Genomic DNA, 16,888 nt, shown 5'->3' with positions numbered 1-16,888 from the left:
CAGACATTTTTGGAATAAAAATAGTGAGGAGAAATGTGAAATTGACCATTATCCCTATTTATTCATTCATTATTAGCATCAATGAAACTTTCTCAGATAAGGCCATCCTTGACAGTATACATGAGGTCTTGTGCACCCCTATGCTTCCCTGGCACCCCTTCAAAATGCTCATCACACACACAGACATTTAATGAATATCTTTCCTGAGAGCTTGTGAGCTCTCTGAGGGTAGGGATTGTTCTGTTCCTTGCCATATCCTTGGGCTCAAGACAATACCTGTCACATTATAGTGTTCAATAAGTATTTGTACAATTAAAGTGATTCATTGGAGATTCCAATTTTATAGATTCCTACCTTCACTATTCCTTTCTAAAGCGAAATTATCCCAACAGTAAAACTTCCCCAGTTGGAAATCTAGCCAATATCTTGCTCATTTAGGAAGTTTCCCTATCAGTTCTTTTCTCCAGTGGCCTATTGCTGGAGGGAAGGAGAGTAACACTTACTGAATGCCTACTTTCAACAATATATTATAAGTGTTATTTTCTCCACTCTTCTAGAGAGGAGAATGATGTTCAGAAGGTAAATGGCATGACTAGGGACAAATAGCTACTATGGGGCAAGGCTAGGATTCTAACCCAGGTTTAATCCAATTTACAGTCACTCTTCCCACTGAATCACATCACCTGTGTAGCACATAGAAGAGTCATATTTTCTCATATTTTTTTCTTTAGCATCTGTTTTTCAGAGTGCAATCTTCTCTGAATAGGGCCACAGAACTGGCCAATGTCAGAGAGGACTGATATTCCAAATTTAATTCCTTGTATAGATTTATTTTCAACAAGAACTACTTCAAAACTCAGTCTTAACTCTTTCAGACTAAACTGTCTCCTTCCGACTGGGGCACGTAACTTGATCGTGGCCTCGCTTCGTCTCTCAGATCTAGGGCAGTGATGGGCAGCCTGTTTCTTGTAGATGCTTGTTGATGGAAGGCTTGATCCTTTCATCCATTTGTTGGAACTGGGTTAAGGCTCAAAGGAAGCTCTGATGCAAATGCATTTGGATTTTCAGAAAATCCATCTTTCTTTCTCTCAGATAAACTATCTGCCCTTGGCTTCAACTTACACAGGGCTTGTTTAAGTCACATGTTTTGTAAAGTCTAAAGAGGAAAGGTGGTCATCAGTATAATTATTGTTTGGCTGTAGACTCTTTGATAACCATTAACTAAAAAATATAGATTCTCATAATTTGCTTTTCATTTAATCTATTAGTTAATGTTTTACTTTTTTTTTTTTTTTGAAACATCCTTTCAGCATTTGTTTGCCAAATATATATTCGATGCCCCCTTGCATCAGGTCTTCTGCTAGGCACTGAGCACACAAAGTGGAGAAATCAGGGATTCTGGCCTCAAGTATAATTCATTCCTACAAAAAGTGACCATATTGACAGGGCGCTGTGGCTCACACTTGTAATCCCAGCACTTTGGGAGGCCGAGGCAGGCAGATCATAAGGTCAGGAGTTTGAGGACAGCCTGGCCAATATGGTGAAACCTTGTCTCTACTAAAAATACAAAAATTAGCTGAGTGTGGTGGCGGGTGCCTGTAGTCTCAACTACTCAGGAGGCTGAGGCAGGAGAACTGCTTGAACCTGGGAGGCAGAGGTTGCAGTAAGCTGAGATCATGCCACTGCACCCAAGCCTGGGAGCAAGCCTCTATCTCAAAAAAAAAAAAAAAGGTCCCTATCTGCCTGAGAGATTTAGGGAAGTCTTCCTAGAGGCGGCTGGCTTTGATGGAGACTGGATAGATGAGGGGAATGAACAGATATGGAAGCAGACAGTGACTAGAAAAAGAACAAAATATGCATAATGTCAGGGTACAGTAAGATGGATACAAAAGCAACCAATTCTGCAATTCAGCAAGTTCTGCCAAAGCTCTTACTTAATGTCTTTTAAAGAAATAAAGAAAGGTTAAAGGAAAGAAGAAGAAACTCTGAAAACATTCAAGACCATAGTTTTGCTCTGAGCCCATTCTAATAGATATTTGCTGTCATTTTGGGATCATTTTGGTAGAAAAGATCTCTGTACTTCAATTGCCAGGAACCAGACTGAGAAAATTCTTTGTGGGGTCCTTTAAAATCGGGAGTGGCCACAGTGCTTTTTGACTGAGACAAATGGAATAGTGCGGTTACCGAGAATGGAATGGCAGCTCTAATAAAGGGCCCTTCTGTTAGTGGCAGTGCCCTCTCCCCGCATTCCATAAGGTGCTCTGGAGAGAAAGAGGTGCGTGTCTGTCCAGCTCCCAGGTATCATCGTTCTAGGGAGAGAGAAGCAATTTCAGATAGCTGGAACATGGGCCAGAATTACAGTGGGGACTCTGGTTTAGACTTGATGCGTGGCTTCTTTTAAATGCTAGCTCTCCATATGAGTTATTCATCATGCCCTATTTCCCAGGGAGCATCTAGTCTAAACTCTTCTTCTCAGATGAGGACAATGTGACCCAGACACATCCAGCAACTTACTGAAAGTTACACAGTCAACTAGTGCAGGTCTTCATTAATCCAGTGCTGACCTTATTCTGCCATATTCAACATTAGTTGATTATTTATTTCATTAATAATTATTTACTGAATGGTTACAGTGTGCTAAACACCTTGTCAGGCAATAGATCATCTTCCATGGAGAGGCAGCATCTAGTGATGGTTTCAAAACTCATGGCTGTTCATCTTAGATTAGTTGCATAACCTCTCTAAGGTTCAGTTTCCTCATCTGTAAAATGGATATGATAACAGTGCCAATCACAGGGATGTCATGAAGATTAAATGAGATAATCCATGTAGAGGTCAGCACAGCATCTGTCACACTTATTACCAAGGTTGCTATGGTTTAATCCTTCTGGGCTTTTTTGTCAGAGGAAATATCTTTACTCTTTAATTCTTATGTCTGCCTGCCCTAAAGATGGTTATGAAAGGTTTATTTCCTCTGAGTGCTTTCATTCTCTCTAAGTCCCTCTAAATCCCTGATCGACAACTCCAGAGGGCTGGAGCTTATCTCCCTCACAGCCATCCCTGGTCCAGACACTCCTTCCCTACTCCTCTGGGTTCTTGGCAGCCTCCCCAGGAGGGAATTCGGATGTGTTCTCATTACAGCCTCACAACCTTGGGAGGAAGCTTTGTCAATGCTCAGTGAATTTCCTGAATCCATTTGGAGAGGAACATTGGGGCAGCTCCAGGATGGCATAGCATCCATCTCTGAGACCGGCCAGGTTTGGGTTGGCTCAGAAGATCTGGGACTTGTCATGATCCCTGGCATTCTAAGAATGGGTTCCATAGAGCCTTGTTTTTTTTTTTTGTTTTTTTTTTAATCATAAGTAGCACAGCATATCAGCCCATTTGGCAAGAAACAAGGGAGGGGTGCAGTTTAGCACATACTTGGCTGTGCATAGTCCTAACAGCATAATAGAGTTTTCATGGTTCTTTCCCAAGCTTGATCACCTTTAATGTAATAAGTCGTCTTCTGGGCAAGGTTTCTGCATACAAATGGGCATCCTGCTTCTCTGCCCTCCTTTTGCACGTCATCTTCCCTATGAGGGAGCATCCTGCCTACTTCTCTCCAAAACCAGTTGGAGAAAAAGCACACCAGTCAGTGTGCATTAATGATGGCAACGCATTCCCCAAAGGAGGCAGAAACCTCAACAGACGTCTGGAACAGATTTGCAAAATACTCTGTCTGCATAAGGCAGCTCTGGACATCCACGTATTTCTTAGCCCCACAGCCTCTAATGCTCACTTGAATGAATACTTTTTCTGGTTTCTTTGTCCCTTTTGATTTAAGGAATGAGCTCTTTATATTTTGGGTCTTTTAAGGTAATTTTGGAAGATCTTTGTTTTGCTGGCTGTTTCTTTTGTTGGTCATGTGTGAAAATAAGGATATAGCTGTGAAATGGAGGAAAGAGGAATGAATGGAGAAAAAGAGAAAGGGAGTGATATTTATTGGGCACTAATGATAGTATATATCTATTTGTCATTTAACCTTCATGACAACTGGATTATCGAATGGCAAAAGATCACAGAGACCTTGCTTATTCCTCTCCACATTTGTCTGTCTCCAAAGACCATGTACCACATCACAGATTGAATGATTTTGTCATTTTATTACCTCTTCTCTAAGCCAATAATTCATTTTTTTATCCTCAACTCAGCTTCCTTGTAACTTCCATGTTCCTTTGATTGAACCATCACGTATCCTTTAGAAATTTGGTGCACTGCGTATTTTCCCATTTGGATTTTATTAAGGATATATTTTCTTTAAATGGCTATTCTTTTACAACACTACATACTTTGATTTACTAAACAAAGCCACTCAAGTTTTTTTCTTTTCAAATTTGGTTAGTTTTAGAAGTATTAATATATAATGAAGCTATTAATTCTTCAGATCTCTTTTCCTGTATTTGTTAACTCGAAATATAGCTAGAGCTTTTCTTTCCATGCATTGTTTTCCTCCTGAAAATTTCTTTTTATGGTATTCATGATTTAAAGGCATTTATCCATTACAAGAGAGTGAGACTCTGTCTCAAAAAAAAAAAAAAAAAAAAAAGAATGCATTTATCCCAAGCTACTTGTTTATATTTGTGGTCATAAATTAATGTATGGCTCTCCTCAGCCTCCCAAAGTGCTGGGATTACAAGCATGAGCCACAGCGCCCTGCCAATATGGTCACTTTTTGTAGGAATGAATTATACTTGAGGCCAGAATCCATGATTTCTCAGTTTTGGTAAAAATTCAGTCAATGCATATTCAAATATTTTTTCTAATCCATTGTTTTCCTCTGTATATCCTGAGACTCAAATTATACATGACCCCTTTTCACTGTACTCCATATGCCCTTTAGTCTCTTCTACATTTTTATTCTTTTGTTTCTTCTTGCATAATTCTGGATGTTTTCGTCCACTTCCCTGTTTTAAGTTGCGCCTAACTGCTGTTAAACACATTCATGGAGTTCTTAAGTTTGGTTATATCTTTTAGTTCTAAAATATCCCCTTTTTTGTGGTTTCCAATTATCTGCCAAAATCTTGAATCTCGCCTTTTATCTCCTTTATAAGAATTGCTAAAGTTTGTGACTAATAATTCCATTATCTAGAACTCTCTTTTTGCCGTTTTCTCTTGATTCTTGCCGTGTCTTTTCATGTGCTTGGTTTCTTTTGACCATGTGCTGGATGTGGTACTATGAAAGAAAAAGTTTGTGTTTGATTATGGAAGATAAGTAGGGGCACTAGAAACTTTGAGTTATATTGATCCAGTTTCAGGGGCTGAAATGATTTCAGTCTTGTCTTCAGTTTCTGCAAGGGTTAATCTTCTTCCACTTTACCCTTACTCATAGGATGTTAAGCCTTTAGAGTTCCAAAGATTTATCAGTACCCCTTTGGTGGGCTCTGGGCTCCTCCTACTTTTGTCTCTTTAACACTAATGAATCTGTTAAAATTTCTGTTCAGTAACTCACACTCTCTTATTCACCCCTTCTAGAATCAGCAGAGGGGTAAATAGGCCCAAATGTTTAACTTACCTCTATTGGCTTCCACCTTCTTTCAGATTTCAGTCTTATAATTTCTCATTGCCTTTTTGGCTTTCCAGTGACTTTAGGCCTATTTTTTTAAAGTCTAGATTTTCTAGTTGTCTCCAATGGGAGTGTTGGTTTGAATTACTTAGTCCACCATTTCGGATGCTATTTAATTATCTTAAAAATTAAATTTCCCTTTCTCTGTGTTTCTTATGGGAACCAAGGAAAGAGATGCAGTCCAAGTTTGGGCTGTGGATTTTTAAGGTGAAAATAACATTTTCCAGGTCCTGAATGACATAGCAGCAAAAAAAAAAAAAAAAAACTGTGATAGCGCTCCAAAGGGAAGGTGAAATTTGAGGAGGAAAAATTCAGGACCACTGCTTTATCCTCTCATTATATCATTGGCAACTCTGTTTTTCCTATAATAGAATACAATTTTATTTAAGATTCATTTAAGGGACTCCATGTTTGGATCCCCTTCCAGGAATATTCTTTTGCTTTTCTTTATCCTGGATTTTCCCTCTGGAGTCCCTCCACGAACACTCCCTTCGTGGAAGCCTGTCTTCCCCTCCCAAACTCCATCTCTCTATTCCCTTCCACTCAGTATAGAAGCTGCTTTCCTCTCATGGATTCCATCTTTCTGGATTCTCTCACTCAGTGTGAGAGTTAGCTGTTAATTTCTCTCTCCTTCTCCTGTTTCTCTCTCTCTCTCTAAATAAATCACTTTTTACAAAAAAACAAGTTTCATTAAAAAAAATTTGTCCCTATAACCATAACTACATTCTAAGAAGGTTGATGATTAATAGCACGAAGACTTTTTCAAATCTGCTAAGCAACTTGGTAGTTTTGAGTATTCAAGAAGGGGAGAAAAACTAGATAATTCTGCAAAACAGCAGAAGAATTTAGAGTCTTATGTGACAATCATAAATGAAAGAGCTGAGAAGAAACAAAGGTGAAAGGTTAAGAAACATAGGTGCTAGTGTGAGAGAGCAAGGTTATGAGTTTAGCAATGTGAATCTGCATCTCTGCCTCCACCTCCATTCCCTCAAATATTAGTGAATTGAAGTATACTGTGTTTGTCTAGCAGAAAGTAAAACATTGATTGTTCTGTGTCAGTGGACATGATGTAGGATGAAGGCTTGGAATAGGAATCTAAAAGGGATTTTGACTTCTATAGGCTACATGGAGCAGGTGGTATCCACTGTGACTTCTAGGATTCCCCTAAAACGGACTTTCCTCTTGTCTCGAGTCTCTTTCTGGGAAACTCCCCTCAGTGTAAACCTGAGCCAAACCTTAGTTTCTCTGTGACAAGTGAGGCTCTCTGTCATATCACATTACTATTCCCACACTGGTAATAGTGAGGTGTTACAGCTTAAAATGACAGAAAGCATGGTGGTCTCAGAATTTAGAAATCAGCCTTTTGATAATGATTGTGTCTCAAATGACTGTAGAGTTGGTCACCTTACCTGTAAAGTCTCCATTTCCTCATCTCTAAATTGAAATTCTTTTAGACTGGTGGTTTGCAATTATTTTTTTGGGATTCCTTTGTTCAAGCAAGGTCTTAAATACATACATAAAGCAAGTAAAAAGAACTCAGGTTGAGGTGGAGGGGTGAACAGGGGCAGAAATCTTACCCAACTTCAAACTCCCTAAGAAGGTTTCATAGAGTGTGGTTTGACAACCAGTAGACTTAAAAGTTCCTACAGGTCTTTCAGTTCTAGCTTTTTCCTTATGCCATCTTTCAGTCATCCCCAAAGAGTAGCTATTTAAGAAAATATTACCACTTTTTCCCTATGGAGGTGGGGGAAAGAGAGTGAAAGAAAGATCCCATTTACGAAGGCCTTATCAAGTGCCAGACATAGAGGCAGGCACCTCCTTAATTTTCATAATGGCTCTTTTGAGTTGGTTTTGTGCCCAATGGAGGAGGCTCCTGCAGCTCAGAGATGAGTATGTAGCTCAAGGTAACATAGCTAGCATGTTGTAGGGCTTCATTTCAAGCTCAGCTCCTTCTGACCCCACCATTAGACATGGAGGTGGTGAGTAGAAAGTGGGCACCTTAGTAAATGAGACATAAGTTTGAGTCAAGGAAAATGCGATGGAATATTGTGTGGTATAGATATATACAGTTGACCCTTGAATGACACTAGGGTTAGCAGTGCCAATATCCCCCCACTGCTGCAGTCAAAAATCCACATATAACTTTTGACTCTCCTGAAGCTGAATTAATAATAGCCTACTGTTGACTGGATGCCTTACTGATAACATAAAGTTGATTAACACATATTTTGTATGTGATATATATTATATACTGTATTCTGAAAACAAAATAAGCTAGAGAAAAGAAAATGTTATTAAGAAAATCATAAGGAAAAGAAAATATATTTACTACTCATTAAATGTAAGTAGATCGTAATAAAGATCTTCATCTTTGTCATCTTCACATTGAGTAGGGAGAGGAGGAGAAGGGGGAAGAAGAGGGGTTGGTCTTGCTACCTCATGGGTAGCAGAAGTGGGAGAAAATCCATGTATATGTGGACCCAAGCAGTTCAAATTAGTATTGTTCAAAGATCAACTGTATGTAATTTTTTGCCTTCAGATTTGAACTCATTTGTGTTTAGTTTGATACAGGAGAGTCTAATGAGATGCCTGCAGTCCAAGGATGTGCTTTCTTTTAGTTCATGGTCTAAGCTCTTCTTTGCTTGGTTACCTATACTCACAAGTCTAGTCGGAAGGGTTGGCAAGAAGCTATTAATTAGGCTCCTTCCTTTTTTTCTTTTCAGTGCTCTATGGATCGATATGAGACATTTCTTTATTTCTGAATTACTATCATGCATTTCCACTTTCTCCCAAGGATATTAGAGAAAATAGTCCCAGTGGTAGTAACTCTTGGCATGAGTTAAATGTGTAAGATGTTGAAAAATTTCCTAAGAGATGAGCAAAATTGTATGTAGTTTTGATTTCATTATCATTATACTGATGATTGGTTTTGGTTTTGGGGAATGTGGAAAGGGCTAGACAGATGTAGAATACCAGGTCTACAATAATAACAATCACAATCATATTGCTAATGAAGCGCCATTTAGTGTGATTTTATATATCAACTTGACTTGGTGCCCAGATATCCCATTAAACATTTCTGGGTGTGTCTGGGTGAGATTAACATTTGAATGGATAGAATGAGTAAAACAGATTTTCCTCCCAGTCCTCATGGGCTTAGGCCTCATGCTTCATTGAAGGCCTGGACAGAATAAAAAGGCTGAATAAGAAAGATTTCTTCCTCTCTGTTTTTGAGCTGGGACATTGATCTTCTCCTACACTTGAACTGGACCTCAGCTGTCTTGGTTCTTAGGCCTTCAGACTCGTACTGAAACTATACCACCAGCTCTTTGGAGTCTACCGTAGCTTGCAGATGGCAGATCATGGGAATTCAGAGCCTCTATAATCACATGAGCCAATTTCTTACAATAAACCTCCTTATATGTATAATACTAATATCTATATATCTCCTATTGGTTCTCTGAAGAATTGTGACTAATACAGTAAGTGATTACAGTATTGCAGACACTGCACTTAAGTGCTACACATAACTTATTTAACGGAATCCTTCACAATCTTATGAATGAGATTCTTTGATATTTGCATTCTGCATATGAGGCTTAGAGCAGTTGAGTAACTTTGTTAAGGCCATATAGCTTGAGTGGGGGACATTCCCATAACCACATGCCATGTGGCTTTAAGTAGTTCAATGAATGTATCTGAATTTATGTGTTAAATGGAGACAATAATGCCCACCCTGAAGAACTGTCAGGAGTAAATGGGATGACAGGTGTAAAGTACTTGGAACAGGGTTGGGTGCATGGTAGGGACTTGGAAATAGTAGCTTTTGCTACTTTATTTCTTATATGTGTTAACAAAATTTAGAGGCTTTGCAACTTGTGGAATAGATTCATTCCACTAACATGATATATCACTAACATCTGAATTTGATCATTTGTTCATCTCCATTAAGCTGCAATGATATTTCATGTTATCCTAGGGAAAAATGTGATTACTGTGACATTTAAAATTCTGCACAACCCAGGGAGAGGGAGGAGGCACACATTTGAAAATAAGAGGAAATCCTGGTTAGACTGTCATTAGACAACTCCAGGTTGCCATAATTTAGGGAGTGGAACAGCTGCAAAGGTCACCAGGAGGTGCTTTGTTTCCCAAAAGGTGTTTGGTATTTACTTTCACTCAAGCATGTTCCTTCTGCTCTGATAACCATTGTCATCTTCCATTACAATAAAAGATGTCAGAGGGATTTTTACAGGCATATGGCATTAATTTAGTTTTCCCCTCTGCGGTCATAAGAGAGTTTGAAAAATGAAAACAAAACAAAGCCCCACTCAGCCGTTCATCAATTCCTCTTTATTGGACAGCAGTCATGTGCCACACAGCCAGGAAGACAGAATCTCCATTTAGAAAGTAATGGAATGAACAACCTCCTTTCAAAGTGCTGGCTCTGGTGTGCTTCCTTCTCCATTTCCTCTCCAGTCTTTGCAAAATGAGTCAGAGGACTACACAAATTTCCTTTGGGAATTAACAAGATCAGTCACATTTTCTTTTCATCACGTTATTTGGAATTATGACTGTACTTTTTGGTTGCCAGAGCCTGTTCATGTCCATCCACCACTTGCAATAATCCAGTGAGGTAGGCAAGACAGGCCTGATTATTGTTGTTGAGCAGGTGAGGGAACTAGGCTCACGGAGGTTGAGACACCTGGCCAGGGTGTCACAGCCAGAGGAGGGGCCAGTCTGAAAATTCCCTCCAGTCTTTTTCCTTGCCCAGTTGTCCTCTACACCTGGGAGTTTTAAAAACAAAAATTATTATGCCATTGCCCTGTGTATTATGCCATTGCACTGTGTTCTCCAGAGAAACAGAGCCAGTATCTCCATATGTATAGATATAGGTACAGAGATAAGAGGGGATTTATTATGGGCATTGGCTTGTGTGATGATGGAGGCTGAGAAGTTCCATGATATGTCTCTGTAAGCTGGAGAACCAGGAAAACAGAGGGTGTAATTTGGTCCCAGTCTGATGTCCTGAGAACTGAGGGAGCCAATGATGACTCTCTTCTAAGGCCTGAGAACTAGGGGTGGAGGTGGGGATAGGATGAGGGTGGGGCTGGTGGAAGACCCAATCTGGGTCTCAAGGCCTGAAAACCAGGATCTTTGATGTCTGAGGGCAGAAGAATGATGTCCCATTTTAAGAAGAGGGAGAGAGGATTCGCCCTTCCTCTGCCTTTGCTCTGTTCAGGCCTTCAGTGGATTGGATGATATTCATCCACATTGCTGAGGGCAGATCTTCATTCAGTCTACTGATTCAAATGCTAATCTTTTTCAGAAACACCCTCACAGACACACCTAGAAATAATGTTTTACCAGCTATCTGGGTATCCCTCAACACAGTAAAACTGATACATACAATTAATGATCACACCCTACTTAAGATCTTTTGTGCCTCACCCTTACTCTTAGGTGACTGTCCAGATTTCTTAACATAGCTTATGAGGCCTTTTGGCATCTGAGCCCTGCTTACTTCTCTAGACTTATTTCAGGCTATTCCTACTGTCCACACCTGGTTGCCCACCTGAAGATGTGCTCTGGTTACATGGTTACACTGAACCCCATGGCATCACTCTGTCTCATCATCCTGTCATTACTCAGGAGGCTCTCTCACCTTTCCTCTTCTCCACAAGCCTTGTCAATCCTACTAATCATTTCCATTTCTGTCGAGGCATAACTTCCTCCAAAAAGCCCTCCCAGATCTCTCTTTCCTGACTTACATGCCTCCATTATGTGCGTTTGTCACACCTACTTCCTCCCCTGTGCTGAGTCTGCCTACTTCTCTGCTTCTCTTGATGGGCTGTAAGCTCTGTGAGAATAAGAACTGTGTGTATCTCATCCATGGGCAGCATCTGTGCCCCTAGAAGGTGGGTGATAATTACCCATCAAAGAATGAACGGTTTGTTTATTCACCCATTCTCATCTTTCTCAGATAGCAGACTTCTTGCACATGCATCAGGAATCACTGGATTAATCCTGTGCCAGTTATTCTCCACCTGTCCCTCAGTTCCATCTGTGATCTTGTCTGTGCCTCAGGAAGAAGCAGAACCCTATAGATTGCCTCCCCTGGGCTCTCCGTTGAATGTTTTTGGGCTGGCTTCCTTCTAGCAACAGGAAGCTCTCAAAGGAGAAGGAAGGATGGGAAGACAAAGGAGGGAGTGAGATTGGGATGGCCCCATCTCTTTCTGTCCTTCTTGCTTTGACACTATGTTCTGATACTAGCTGCATCCCTCTGCAACTACAGCTCTGGCAGGGTGCCTGGTCCTCTGCGGTCTCATTCTCAGTGGTTTCCCCTTTAACTCTCAACCCTAAAGCAGCGAGATGGCTTCCAGCTACTGCTAGTTTCTGGGTGCTTCACCGTCACTTGCCTGTTCTTTGACCCCTTACCACATATTTGTGAGCAGCGCCTTCATTTGGACCATCTGTGGCGGATCCTATTTCCTGCAGGGTTTCTAACCGATAAACTCCTCTACTTGGTGCAGTAAGAAAATGATTTTCAAATAGCCTGGGCTGGTTTCTGTCAACTTTAGATTCTTGAAGTTAATTCTCAAGACAGCTCCAGATTGCTGCCTTATTATACAGACATAGACAAAAATTTCCAGAAGGCTTGCAATAAAATTTCCACTCTCTGCTTAATTTTCAGCATTTCTGATATGAGCATCAGCAGGTGTCTTTAGACTTCAAAAATCACACTGTTCCAAGCAGATTTGCTATCTATACATCTATATAATTCAGTGGTATAGAAGTCTCTCCCCTTGCTTAGGAACTACTCTGCAATGTTCTCAAAATTCCTCCCAGTTCATTCTGACTTTCTGTCATTTGACTCCACTAATGGTTCTCTTATGAAGGCCATATCTACACTCAAAAAATGTTGGAATGCAGGGACATTAGTGTAAGAGGAGTTGCAGATGCCATGTTTTTAGGTGTCAGTGTTTCCTTTCGAAATTCTGTGATCTTATAAATGATATTTTTTAATAGAGTAAAAGTTGTATTCTCTAAGAGGAATGTAGGAATGGAGTGAATTGTGATAGATAGATATCTGGGATCTACTACAACTTGGAGAAGACAGAGCCAATCTCAGATCTGAAAACCCTGACCTAGAAACCCAAATCAGATCACTCTGTGGTTTAGGCCGACATAAACAGAACCTGAGGTGCAGGAAAATTATAGGTGTGCAACTGGTGTATAGGTGAAATATGGGAAAGTTGGAGTTAGACAAGAAAATATTTGAGAATCACATATTTGACAAAGGACTTGCATCCAAAAAAAAGAATTCTTAAAACCTAGCGCAGCAAGAAAACAACCCAATTTAAACAATGGGCAAAATATTTGAACAGAAATTCCACCAAAGAGGATACACAGATGACAAATAGTCAGATGAAATGTTGCTCAACATCTTTAGCCATGAGAAGATGCAAATTTCAACCATGATGAAGTACTGCTACAAACCAATGAGAATGGTTAAAATAAAAAATACTGACAGTACCAAGTACTGACAAGGGCATGGAGCAACTGGAACTCTCATATACAGCTGATGGGAATGTTAAATGCTACAGCCCTTCTAGAAAACAGCTTGGAAGTTTCTTGAAAAGTCAAGCAGGCAGAATAACATTCTCCCCTATAAATGCTCATACCCTAATTTCCAGATCACATGAAAATGTTACCTTCAAAAGAAAAGGGATTTTGCAGATGTGATTAAGAGTATAAACTTTGAACTGGTGAAATTATCCTAAATTTCATCAGGGTGAACCCAATCTGAGCAAGAATCTTTAGAAACAGATAACCTTTCAGTGTTGGGTCAAAGAGAGATATATGACAATGGAAGAAAGGTCAGAGATGTTACATGAAAGGGACTGGACTTGACTGGCCATTGCTTGCTTTGGAGGTGGAGGAAGGGGGTCAAAAGGCAAATTCTACGACCTCAGGAAACTGAATGTAAGTGGATTCTCTCTGAGGGCCTCCAGAAAGGAGTACAGCCCTGCTGATAACTTGAATTTAGCCCAGTAAGAACATCCTGACCTACAAAACTGTAGGATGACAAATTTGTAATGCTTAAGTCACTAAATTTGTGTAATTTTTAAGGGCAGCAATAGAAAACCAATATACCACAAAATCAGGCAATCCTACTCGTGGGTATTTCATCTAGAGAAATGAATACTTATGTTCACACAAAAACCAGTATGTTTACACAAAAACCAAAACCAATATGTCATAATCACCAAGGCCTAGAAACGACCCAAATGACTTTCAGTGGGTGAATGACTAAACAAACTGTGGTATATCCATACAATGAAATATAACCCAGTAATAAAAACAAACTACTGATACACACAACAATCTGGATGAATCTCAAAGGCATTATGCTGGGTGAAAGAAGCCCATCTCAGAAGGTTACATAATACATGATTATTTATATGATACTCTCAAAAAGGTCAAACTATAGTTATGGAGAATAAAGCAGTAATTGCCAGGAGTTGGGGTGGGAAGGGTGTGCTATAAAAGCATAGTAGGAGAGAGCACTTGAGATGATAAAACCATTCTGTATCTTGATTATGGTGGTGGTCAAATATCTAAATATGTGTCAAAAATTCATAGAACTCTGCACTCCCCCAAGTCACTTTTTTCTGCATAACTTAAAAAATGATAAACTATAACAATTCAATGACAAAACAATGAAACGAATCTCATGGCTGACACAGCTTTCTGGGAATTTTGGATCCTAGAGAATGAATGTATCACATACATGGTTGGGGAAGGAGACACAGTTACTTCTCTTTCCTTTGTGCCCTGGAAGCCCCTCAACATCTTTCTAGGAGTATAAGGTGCTCCAGCAGGGGTTCTAGGGACTTACCCAAGTATTTTCCTTTTCCAATAAAAAGAGGAGCTGGCTTAGATAACCTCTACAGACATTCAGAGCAGATAACTAGGACTCAGCTCAGTCCTTGTATAGGAGCAGGGTGACCACCTGTCCTGGCTTGCCCAGAGCTGATGGAGTTCGCAGGATTTGGGACCTCCAGTTTAAAAATCAGGGGTCCGTTACTCTAACATGACTCAGGAAAGTCACATAACTTATCTGAACCTTAGTTTTTCCTTGCATGCAAAATGGAAATAATGCTTGCCCTATCTCACCAACTTATTATGAGATGTAAACTTTAAACTGTAACTTCTAAGTAAATGTGAGTTGGTGAGATTATTACTAACTTTTAAAAGAAACTGGACTTAGGGACAATCTTAAAATTTGGAAAAATAAAAGTACTATTAAAGGAAGTTATGCAGTTGGAGTATGTGTGTTTATCTGATTGCAGCGTTGTTCAGGTTGAAGCTTTAATTTTGAGATTATAAGAATATGTGCATCCAAGAAAGCAACTTTTGTTTTTCATAATCTGCTGAAGTTTTAGTTACCTGGATCCCAGGCCAGGCTATGGCAGTGAACCTTGGCTACACACTGAAATCATCTAGAATCCTTAAAACACAAGTGCCAGGGTCCTATTCTTAGAGTCAGATTTAATGGGTCTGGCGTTTGGCTAGGCTTTGTAAATTTTAAAATCTCTCCAAGTGTTTCTAATGTGCTAACAAGGGCCTGTTAATATACCAGGCCTGGTCATCACCCAAACGGGCTTGCACCTTGAAGATGGTGCAACTTGGAAGTTTGTTGTTACTACTAACCCAGAGCAGTCAAAACTTACCTACAGTTGAGTGAGCTCACTCCACAAGAAAAAAGTCCTAGATATGCCTCTAAGTGAGAGGACTTCTGATCTCAATAGGGCAATAACTCACATCTACAAAGAATGACCAATAGTGAGACCAGTCACTCAGGGTAATAATACTGTAGTTATTGCTGTTTTTATTAGTCAAAGGAGGAGAGTTCTGGATTGGGGAATATATAAGTTTGCTAGGACTGCCAAAACAAAGCACACAAATTGAGCAACATAAGCAACAGAAATTTATTGTCTCACAGTTTGGAGGCTAGAAGTCCAAGGTCAAGGTGTCAGCTGGGCACTGCTCCCTTTGGCCCAGCGGGTAGGTAGTGGGGAGGCGGTTTCCATTCCAGGCCTGTCTCCTAGCTTCTGATAGTTCTTTGGCTTGTGACAACATAATGCCAATTTTAAGACTTCAACATACAAATTTTCGGGGGACACAGTTCAAACCTGTAACATGAGAGCAGTCGGTTTCCATGTACATGGCACCATGTATCTTATGCAGGTGTACTCTAAAATACCATGATGGGGTATGGTCAAAATGGACTGGCATCTGGCCTAGTTCCAATGGGGAGGTAGGTATTCCCTGGTCAGCAAGGGAAATCTACAGGAGGTTAATTCACAGATTATTCCTTATAGATAAATCAATAATCTTGGCTGAATATTAAGAGGTTTTAAAAACTTAGCCTTAGGCAAAATAAGAAATATTTAAAGGAGTTAGTAAGTTCCCACTCAATAAGAATATCTAAGCAAAATCTTGATGAGCTATTGGCCAGGAGTGCTTTAGAAGGATTCTTTCATTTGAAAGCTGGTTGGACTAGAGGAACTTACACATTCACCTCAACTCTAGGATTTTGTGCTTCCTGCAAAGACTATTCAGAGGCACACCTGCTATTTTGTTGTAGAGTTCTGCACCAGGCACTATCTCTAAAGGAAGGATACTTTAGACATGGCTCTAAGTCCAAAGAGTTGATGTGAAAATCCTAATGAAGCATCAACTCTGCTAAAATCCATTGCTGGTTTTACTGCAAAAAGTTTTCAAGGCAGAAAAAAATAGGTCCAGGATCTTTGACAATGGCAAGATAAAGACGGTAAACTCAGATGCCCTGCAGGACTGCTCAACCAATGATACTGCTCTGAGATATTTAAGTTGACATCCATAATCACAGTATTGGCCCAAGTATTTCTCTGTCATGAAACTTGGCCCTCCCCAGGGAATGAAAAAATAAGTATCACATCTGTGACAACTCTAGCATTTCTAGCAGGAAAAACAAATCCTGAATAAGCATCAAATGCAGTGAATCTGACCACACAATGGTAAAATAATTATTTCAATAAAGATTTTCATTTCAAAAAATGAATTTTTCTGTTGTTTTCACAATAATCAATTTAATTACTGACAATACAGGTCAGGCCTCATTCATGGCCATAGTATAATCACTCACCTTTCTAGTCCCTATAAATTTTCACAGGATTATATATACAATTCTAAAGCAAAATAATCCTCGAAAATTTAAGTGGAAATAAAAATATA

The 16,888-nt window shown here is 39.7% G+C and overlaps 1 protein-coding gene across 2 annotated transcripts in view; it reads right to left on the bottom strand.

Moving 5' to 3' along the window:
• STXBP4 (syntaxin binding protein 4) overlaps positions 1–16,888 on the bottom strand; it is a 256,034-nt gene that overhangs the window by 46,417 nt on the left and 192,729 nt on the right. Inside the window, exon 19 of one of the 2 annotated variants that reach the window (XR_002478910.2) lies at positions 15,507–15,804. The exons of the other annotated variant lie outside the window; for it this stretch is intronic. The gene's annotated coding sequence lies outside the window, so the exon portion shown is untranslated. Of the gene's footprint in view, positions 1–15,506; positions 15,805–16,888 lie in introns of those variants that run through there. 2 annotated transcript variants of the gene reach the window in all.

This window comes from Aotus nancymaae, unplaced genomic scaffold, assembly GCF_030222135.1.
Source record: "Aotus nancymaae isolate 86718 unplaced genomic scaffold, 86718_ANA_hifiasm-v0.15.2.pri h1tg000072l, whole genome shotgun sequence".
Lineage (NCBI taxonomy): Eukaryota > Metazoa > Chordata > Mammalia > Primates > Aotidae > Aotus > Aotus nancymaae.
The sequence above is the reverse complement of the archived record's forward strand: the minus strand, read 5'-3'. Positions and strand labels throughout refer to the sequence as shown.